The sequence below is a fragment of the Apium graveolens genome, chromosome 11 (assembly GCF_009905375.1).
Source record: "Apium graveolens cultivar Ventura chromosome 11, ASM990537v1, whole genome shotgun sequence".
Classification (NCBI taxonomy): Eukaryota; Viridiplantae; Streptophyta; class Magnoliopsida; order Apiales; family Apiaceae; genus Apium; species Apium graveolens.
The window spans coordinates 188,709,029-188,719,816 of NC_133657.1; the positions used below are offsets into that span (position 1 = coordinate 188,709,029).

The 10,788-nt window shown below is 33.2% G+C and overlaps 1 long non-coding RNA gene across 1 annotated transcript; it reads right to left on the reverse strand.

Moving 5' to 3' along the window:
- Nucleotides 1-970: 970 nt before the first annotated feature.
- On the reverse strand, nt 971-2,820 carry LOC141697842 (uncharacterized). Its single transcript, XR_012564859.1, has 2 exons — nt 2,177-2,820; nt 971-2,086 (listed from the first exon to the last, which is right to left on the reverse strand). It is a non-coding gene; the product is annotated as an uncharacterized LOC141697842 (long non-coding RNA).
- Nucleotides 2,821-10,788: the final 7,968 nt, after the last annotated feature.

Sequence of the window (10,788 nt, forward strand, 5' to 3'; positions counted from 1 at the left end):
TCTCGGCTCGTTAAGAGCTCATTCAGTTCAATTCCTTAGTGAACTCGAGCTCGAATTCGAAAAAACAAATGTGTTCCGTAAGCAAAACGAGATCTAACCGAGTTTTGGGTTGTTCGGCTCCAACACACAAATGTGTTTAGAGATTAAGCTTCGTCTTTAACTAAAACATAAAATGAACAAATATAACTTATACTGGTTGACATCATTCCATATTAGATTCTATCGGAATTGATAATTTATGTTTCTATGCAATTGAGTAATTGTAGTTTTAAGTGACCCCTCTTTTGAATTTTATGATAATTTTTTAGAAAAATACTAAGTAACAACTTCATTAAGATGTTCTTGGACACTTGAAAATTTCTGAAAATGTAGTAAAAAAAAGGCATTAACTTAAGGTAATTTTACGCAATTATAAAAATAATTACAGGAGTATAACATTGGATACATTTTGGCAATACAAAGCGTTTTTAAATTAAGTTATACTAAGTTCACATACTATATATATATAGAGACGCATATGATTATCAGAATATAAATTGTATTAAGTCGAGGTGATTTTTGTGTAGTGCACCTTCTTGGAGAAAAGGACACAGGCAAATGGCTATCCCTATACATAACCCTATTCCCTATGACTCTATAAAAGGCTATTATCCCTTTCAAAACTTCTACATGACATCAACAAAACTCCAATTTACAAAGATCAAAGTTGATGAAAAGATCAAAATGTTGATATACAAACTCTTGTTAATGTTCATTATAATTGTAAATGAAGGGATTAACTACATGAAAATCATAGATTAATGCTTATCAACAATATGTCTCTCCTTTCTCGCAGCTTAAACTCATATATGCAATCTTATGTAAATGCCAAATAGCTTGGAAATATAGGTTTATATATATGTATATCAACTTCTGGTTGAACTCATACATTCAAATGGCTTCTGTTAACACCTGCAGCTAGATACAATGATTAGAGAAGACCATAACTAATGTGTTGCACATAGAAATCAAGAAAAATCAGAGGCAAAAACTCAAAAACCCAAGATATCACAAAGATATGAACAGGTAGTCTAGCTAGCTAGCTAGCTTATTTAAAATTTTAAACATCAAGATAGGCTTCAAACTCTACACAATCTACATTTCTTTCCAATGGTAGCTCTCATGATATCAAACTTACTACAACTATGCTTTCATAAAGAAGCAAAGAAAAGGACACATGCAGTAACCATTTAATACTATGGAGCACAAAATCTTTTGCTTGGCTTGTGACTACAAAATTTAACTAGCTACCCATCAGTTGCAGATAGGGTTTATATTTAAATTTCATCCCATATACCTTATTCAACACTCCTCATAATAACTAGCTAGAGGTTTGCTGAATAGTATGTACATATATCTATGTATAGTTCAAGAAAAGAAACCTAATATATCATAACTTTGTTTTTTATAATAATGTAGATGCATATAATACACATCTAAATCTAACAAAATGTAGTGATAGACAAAGTGGAACTGTAATTAGTGAAGTTAGTTGGGAGAATGATAAAATTGCAGAGGCTAACTACATATACTAGGTAGGTATTTCAAATTTATGTTGTTGAGAAGTTTTCATACAGGTAACATTGGGAATATAAGGAGTTTTCAAGTTGACACATAGAGCTTGTTCAGATTTATAATTTCATTACTCCACATGTAAATAAATATGCACAAGATGTGATATAACAGTCTTACATGTATGATTTCCCAGGACAAATCATGATGATACATGTCATTTCCAAGAAGTAGCAGAGAGCTAATAGTATTACTAGTCACTTCTATCATAGTATATCCTCTGTAAACATAAACATCACATCACACAAACAAAACCCTAACAAAAACGGTAAAATTAAAATGTAAGAACTAATTGATGTCCTACATCTTTTGATTATAGTAAACTAAAATTCTTAAATGTAACATAAAATATTAAAATTAACAAAAGAAAATATAGGAAAATGTATGTTTGTAATAAGTAAAGATATATACGGAATGAAGATTATGCTTGGCTCCTCATACGCCATTCACGGAGGCATCGAATTATCGATGAGATCTGCAAGTGGCATACAGGGAGCCAGGCATATGTAGATATATGTATACATCTCTATTTTATATAATGACAAGTAAGTTGTAACAATATTACCTTACTGGGGATATCACTTTGAGCAAGTTGAAGAAAGAGTATCAAAGGGTTAGCTTAATTGAGAGAGAGAGAGAGAGAGAGAGAGAGAGAGAGGATTAAACTAGGGTCTTAATCAGAAAGAGAGACCTAGCTGTGTCTTTATATACAAACATGAATAAGATGAACAAGATGAAATGGCATGGCCAAAGTGCAACGAGAAAGGGAAGCAGATGAGCTAAAGAGGGTTTGATTTTGATAATCTATGTGGGGTTTTAACAAATTTTTTAAAGGAGGGATTGAAGGGAAGATGTGGGGTTGGAGTTGCACCCTCCATAGTCTACCCACTAAATATAGACACGGAGGAGAAAGAGAGGGAGAGAGAGTATTTTACTAAGAGGAGGGAGAGAATGTTTCTAAGGAGAGAGGAGAGAGAGAATACAAAATGTTTTTATGCAGGTAAGCATGCAATTTCCCAAGCTATACACCACATTGTTTATGGTGTTTTGAAATCTCTTCTTTTTCTGGGGTCAGTAAAGCAAATGCTGCTTTTTCTCTTCAGAAGTGCATTTGTCTGCAAGTGCTTGGATTACATGGATTCCTCCTCCTCCTCTACTCACTCTCTCTTCTTTAAATAAACATAAAGTGAAAAAGATAGAGCATAACCATAATTTGTTATCTTCCTTTCTCCTTCCCACCCCCCTTATATGTATATCATGTGTGTGTCTTATTCTTCGCTCTTTTGCTACATTTTACTTCATTCTTGTTCAACCCCCATGTTCTTATATTTATTTATTTATGAGTCGATAAATTTAATTAGTAAACCAACTGGACCACTTAATTAGTTTCTCTTGTCTAAACAACAGCGGAAAAGGATGAAACTTCTTGTCTTAATTAACCATGGTCAATGCTACATAAAGTCGTTCTCATTAATAAGCGGCTAATAATAATTAATAGATTTTTCTATGTTGTGCCTATCGATATACAATAAACAAAAATTTTTATAATTAAATTATGTATGCTATACTGTGCATCTCGTATCTTTAACCGTTAATTATAACATTTCATGGTTAAAAAATGTGTTGCGATTTTACATTACGTATGATTATTATTTAAACTATGTAAATTATAACAGTTCATGGTTATTATATGAAATAATAAAATTTATGCTGCGTCATGCAACTTTACATTACATATCATTATTATTTAAACTACGTAAATTATAACATTTCATAATTATTATATGAACAAAATTATATGAAATTTATAACATTTCAATATTAGAATACAAACTACAAACCCATAAAAGTCACATGTTTAATCCGTTTCTCTCTCTTCCATGTGCACTATGTATTATTTTTTCCCTTCGTTTTTAATTTGACTTTTCCCGTTAATCGGTTAACTTTTTTAAAAATATAATTTTATCATATTTTTCTCCATCTCCCACTCATCAATTTGCATAACATATTTGCTATATTTTGACGAGAAATCAGTATTTAGCTTAACTGAATCACTAAGCTGAAATCGGTACTATTTCAGGAACCAATAGATTTTAGTGATTCTCGTAGGCATAATTACTGATTTATCACCAAAATATATCAAATATGGTATTCATACTGATTGTTGGAGAATGTAGAGAAATACAGTGAAGTTAGATTTTAAAAAGAATTCACCAATTAACGGGAATAATTCAATTAAAAATAAAGGGAATAAGGTGGAGTTGTGTGTGGGATGGTGTAGTTTGTAGTTTGTATTTTAATTTAGTTTGTATTGGAGTAAGACTCTCTCTCTCTATATATATATATATATATAGGGTGGCAATCCATGGAGGGCTCCCTTAGATAGAGGTCCGTAGAGAATCATTATTTAAAAAATATAAAATATATAATTTATTTCATTTTTCATCATATACAGTTACAAATTTTAATTACCAAATTAAAAACGAAGTTGCACAATTTTTTTATTTAAGATATTACTGAAATTTGATAAAATAGTTTAAAGTGGTTTTATAGTAGAATCACAGTCTAATCACATTTATCCAAAATTATTCTACAATATAATTAAATTGAAAATCAATTATTTTTTTTAAAATTTCAATTGTTAAACGTTTTATTATATTTAAATATAATTATTATTTTAGATTAGCAACAAATTTGATGAAATTCTATAATGGAATCAAGGGTTCTATACGGATCTCTATATAAGAGGGTTATCTCTTGAAGAAAGACCTATATATATATATATATATATATCACAAATTGTTTGTTAGAGGTGGAGATTATTAATAAATCAAGTTGTGCTCGAATTTTTAATGAATGTACACGAATCGAGTCCTACGCACTTAAAAAACAAGCTCATTAATAATGAAATTTTACATGAAAAAAGAAAAGTTCAAGCCTACTTGACCGAATGAAATATCAGTTTCGACTCAACCAAGTTTCAAGTTTTAATCATTTGTTTCCAAAATATTCGTGGATAAGATATTTAGATTTGAATTTTGAACTCAAAATGTTAAAATTATTATGAAATTTTATGATATATTTAACTTTTTCAAATCTCAATCGTCAAGTACGAGGCTAATAATTTCGAGAGATATCCAGCAAAATCGCTCTAAAACCTTAAGTGATAGAAAAAGACCCCAACAAGATAGTACAGTTCTGATACCATATTAGATAATCAATCGCTTTAAAATCTTAAGATGGTAGAGCAAGGTCCTAACAAGATCTTATACTCTTAACATTGATAAATTTTTCAAAAACCGTAGATTTCTTTTTCTCCAATCCTGTAAAACTCATAATTTGTTGTATGTAAAACTGTATATAACTGCAATGATAGAGAAATATGATAAAAGGTGTATTGTATTGATTGAGTGAAAACTGTACAAGAGAGTTGTTTAAATACAAGTCATTAGGCGGGAAAAGTGGTTGCTAACTAAGTGACTGATATAATCTTAAATGTATAACAATACTAGCTAGCTGGAATCTATCTGGCATCTATCTGTCATGTGACGTGTACAACAGCTCCCCTCAAGTTGGAAGGGGAGGAAACCATTCCTAACTTACAAAGAATATCATTGTGAAGAATCTCAGTGAGAGGTTTGGTAAGACCATCAGCCAATTGCTTGATAGTAGGAACATAAGACAGAGAAATGAGGCCGGAAAGAAGCTCAGTACGAATGAAATGGCAGTCTAGATCTATGTGTTTAGTGCGTTCATGAAAAACCGGGTTATTGGAAATGTATATGGCAGCCTGATTGTCACACTTAACAGGTACAGGGAGTATATTCGACACATCAAGTTCATGAAGCAGTCGAGATAACCAAGCCAGTTCTGCAGTAATTCGACGAAGTGACCGGTATTCAGCTTCAGCGGAAGATGAAGACGCTGTGTTGCTTCTTGGATTTCCAAGAATTGAGAGTACCACCCAGAAGTATAGCATAGCCACTGGAAGATTTGCGAGTATAAGAGCACGCAGCGCAATTGCGTCACAATACGCTTCCAGAGCAAAAGATGAAGATGAATTAAAAAACAATCCTTTAGAAGGATCATTTTTTAGAGAATGGAGAACATGTATGGAAGTAGTCCAATGAGGGGGGTGAGGAGAATCCATAAACTGGCTTAAATGTTGGACAGGAAAAGACAAATCAGGTCGTGTATATGTCAGAAAATTGAGCTTACCAACTAGTTTTCGATAAGCTGAAGGATCAGAATAAATGACACTCATGTCTGGTGTAAGCTTAGTATTTAAATCTAAAGGGGATACAATAGGAGATAAAGAATCACAACTAAATTCAGACAACAAATCTTTGGTAAACTTGTGCTGAGATAAAACAACTCCATTAGAGACTTGTTGAAGTTCCAACCCCAAATAGTAACGAGGAGTACCAAGATCTTTGATCTTGAAGGTAGAATCAGGAAAGGTTTTGACATGAGATATTTCGGCATTGTCGTTGCCAACAATTAAAATGTCATCAACATATATAACTAAATAGACAACTGATGACCCTGATTTCTTGTAAAGTAAAGAGTATTCATTTTTAGAAGTTGTGTAGCCCATGGAGAAAAGAGTAGTGGTTAGCTTTTCAAACCAATTAGCCTGCTTAAGACCATATAAGGACTTCAGGAGTTTACAAACTAGAGTAGGATCAGAAACATGAAGACCAAGAGGTATTTTTATATAAACATTCTCATAAAGATCCCCATGAAGAAATGTGTTACTAACGTCTAGTTGTGACATTATCCATCCCTTCTTAACAGCAACAACAATCAAACTATGAATGGTTGTCATTTTAACTACTGGTGAGAAAGTTTCAGTATAGTCTATACCAGCCTTTTGTGTGAAGCCTTTCACCACCAACCGAGCTTTATAACGCTCAATGCTACCATCTGAGTGATGTTTTACTTTGAATACCCACTTAGAACTGATTGCTTTCTTGCCAGAGGGCAAGGGGACTAAAGACCAAGTGTTGTTTGCCTCTAAGGCAGAAAATTCATTAGCAACTGCTTGTTGCCATTCAGGGTATTTTATAGTTTCCTCAAAACTACAGGGTTCTGCAGAGGGTATAGAAATAGAAGAGGGACTAGAGACATGGCAACAAACAGTATGTAAAGGCCCTGGAACAGAGTTGTTAACACGCAAAGAAGTAATAGTGTGATCACAGACAACATAATTATAAGTATGATAAGGGTGTATATAATCTTTGAGATAAGGAGGTAATTTAGACACTCTGGTAGATTATCTAGAAGGTGGAGGTGGAGGTATGACTGTAGTAGGTGGAGAAGAAGTATTAGGAGAAATAGTGGGAGATGGAATTGTAGTGTGAGTATTAAGTGGTGAGTGATTATTGTAATTAACAGGAGAAGATACAGTAGTTGTGATAGGTTCAGAGTTCTCTGTAGAAGAATCAGGAAAATCAGGAATGGAGTGGGGAATAAAGCAAGAAGTATTGATTTTGACAAAAGCAAAAAGATGTTCATGGAAAATGACATCTCTGGAGTATTGTATGGTGAGTCGAAAGATTTAACACCTTGTATGCTTTCTTGCCAAAAGGATAGCCGAGAAACACACAGGCATCTGCCCTCGGAGAAAACTTGTCTTTGTACGGTTTAAGTGTAGAGACATAACATAGACAACCCATAGGTTTAAGGTGTGAATAAGAAGGTTTGGAACCAAATAATAGTTCATAAGGAGATTTACCTTCCAACAACCTAGAAGGGAATCTATTGATGAGATATGTGGTTGTGAGAACACAGTCACCCCAATAAGAGAAGGGAAAATTTGATTGAAATAATAAAGCCCTAGAAGTTTCAAGTATATGTTTGTGTTTTCTCTTTACCACCCCATTTTGTTGGGATGTGTATGCACAAGAAGTCTGATGAAGGATACCTTTAGAAGAAAAATAAGAAGTAGTAACAACAGAAGATCCCAACTCAAAAGCATTGCCAGTTCTTATACATTGAAATGTACAATTAAACTGTGTTTTAACCATAAGAATGAAATATTTGATAAAGTCAAAAGCACTGCTTTTATTACTTAACAGATGTGTCCAAGTGCACCTTGTAAAATCTTCTACAATGGTTATAAAATATCTGTATTTATTGTAAGTAGAAACAACATAGGGACCCACAAATCAATGTATAAAAGTTGGAATTTAAAAGTACTTTTCATATTACTACGAGGAAAGGGTAACCTGTGTTGTCTAGCTTTTGCACAGATTTCGCAGGCAGAAAAATCAAGCATACAGGCATTTTCAAATTGACAAAGAGATAAGAATTTGAGTTTAGACATTGGTAAATATCCTAATCTAGAATGCCACAATAAGGCATCCTTAGAACAAGTAGTGTTGTGAACATCTAAAATGGAACAATCAGCAGCAATGGGAGAAGAAGGGACTGGTGAGAGTAAGTAAAGATCCTTATAACAATCAGCAGCAATGGGAGAAGAAGGGACTGGTGAGAGTAAGTAAAGATCCTTAAAGTTTCTACCAAGAACCAGAGGCTTCTTCTGAGAAGAGCCTTGCAAGTAGCAAGTATCAGAAGTAAAACTGACTAAACAATGTAACTGTTTTGTCAATTTAGAAATAAAAATGAGATTATATTTGAACATGGGGACATATAATACATCATTCAAGACAATGTCATGGGAAATGATGACTTTACCAATTGTTGTAATGTCTAAAGCTTGGTCATTTGGTAAAGAAACAATGACTGAGACAGAAAGAGTGTTTAACTGACTAAATAAAGATTTATCAAAACACATGTGGTCACTAGCACCACTGTCAAGAATACAAGTTGATTACGTTTTATCAGAAAAACATGCTATATGAGAATTAACAGAAAAGGTACCTGCAGAAGAAGGGTTTTCTGTGTTCTGGACAGATTTGAGCATGTTCATGAGTTGCGAGCAAAGTTCAGGAGTAAATCCTGATGGCAGAGAAATGGTGGATGTCACAGCCTTATCATCTCAACTTGAACAACAAACTTCTTGTTTTTAGTGAACTTGAAATCATAAGGGAAGCCATGTAGTTTATAACATTTTTCAATCAAGTGTCCTGGTTTCTTGCAGTAGTTACAGTGAAGAGAAGACTTCTCGTTGTCCGTGACTTTAGGCTTAAATGGAGGCCTTGAAGAGTTGACATTAAGAGAGGCCGAGTCTGTCTGAAAATGACTAGTAGAATGTATTTCTATTTGAGCTTCTTCCTGCAAAAGAAGGCTATAGACATGACCCAAGGTTGGTAATGGTGATTTCATAAGAATAGTACCTCTTATCATATGATAAGAATCATTTAGCCCCATGAGAAATTGAATAACACGTTGGTCTTGCTGGAATTGAGCAATTTTCTGAGTTGCTCCACAAGTGTAGCCACAAGTGCAAGTTGGAGCTAGACAAAGGGAATCAATATCATCCCACAAAATTTTGATTTTTGTAAAGTAACTTGAGATGATTTCATTTCCCTGAGAAACTTCTGTTAGCACTTTGTGCAAACCAAAAAATTGAGCACCATTAGAAACTCCATAACGCTCTTCAAGTTCGAGCCACATCTGATGAGCAGAAGAAGCGTAGATGACACTTCGACCTATAGTCTTAGATAAAGCACCAAGAATCCAGGATATGACCATATCATTGCACTGAGTCCAGCTCTTGTAAGTTGATGAATCAGTTTCTGGTCTTGGAAGGGAACCATCCACAAAACATAGTTTATTGCGTGCAGAAAGTGCAATAGTCATAGAGCATTTCCAGCTCCCAAAGCCAGTACCGTCAAAAGGATCACTCACTACTTTCATACCAGGACTATCAGAGGATTGTAAATGCAGAGGATTATCTAGATTCATTGAGGATGATGAATTTGAGGAAAAAATTTGACAGAATTCAAAGATTGATTGAGTATCTTGAGAGTCGTTTGTGTGAGAAGTATGAATGTCATTGGTTGCAGCCATTAATAAGAAAATTATAGGAGAAATTCACAGAGAAATTGAAACAAACACTTTGTGTGCAAATATCAGAAATGAGGATTTAAGGAAAAAACTGTAAGAAAGCCCCTGTCTAATCAAATTGATGCAAGATTCTCAATGAAATGATCACAACAAGTGCGTAATAACACAAAACTGGATCAGTTATACACAAAATAACAATTTCGCGGAACAAGATTGATAAAAGAAACAACTACGAAAAATAACGAAGTAGAGAGAATGAGCGAGCGAAAGAGAGAAAGGGAGATACACGAGTGAAATGATTCTATGTCACCATTGGAGATGAAGCTTGATCTTCAATCTCTACTCTGATACCATGTAAAACTCATAATTTGTTGTATGTATAATTGTATATAACTGCAATGATAAATATAGATGATAAAAGGTGTATTGTATTGATTGAGTAAAAATTGTACAAGAGAGTTGTTTAAATACAAGCCATTATGCGGGAAAAGTGGTTGCTAACTTAGTGATTGATATAATCTTATATGTATAACAATACTAGCTAGCTAGCTAGAATCTGTCTGGCATCTATCTGTCATGTGACGTGTCCAACAAACTACTGTTTGAAATTTAACAAAGAAAAATTAGTTGAAGTTTCTGCAGATCGAGATTCCAATTTGGAATTCAGTTGAGCAATAAGACGAATTCACAAATAAGGGGCAATAGTAAATTAGTGGTGCATCCGGCATGTAAAGAGCTTTTAGCTAGAAAAACAAATAAAAAAAATATTTGTTCGATATATGATCTATTTTAAATGGGTGCACAGCCCCAAGTGGTTCTAACAACCACCTGCCGCATTGAGGCAGCCCCTACAGCATTGTTTCATTGCAGCCAGTGCAATGAAACATTGCTGGAGGACACTGTTATGAAACATTGTTGGAGGACATTGTTTGCCTGCTTTATTTTTTCTAATTTATTTTTTTGTTAAAAATGAAATTTTAAATATTTTTTCGAACTTATATTTTGATATTTTTTAATTAATATTTTAAACTAAAATATTTAAATTTAATATTGAATTTAAAATTTTTGAGTGAAAAAATATTTTTTTAATTATTTGTTCGAAAATGTGGAAAACTAAAAAAAAAATTATCGATTTTTCGTTAGCTATAAAAAATATAAAATAACTCAGCCCGTGGAATGCTAAACATTTTTTCGTAACAAATA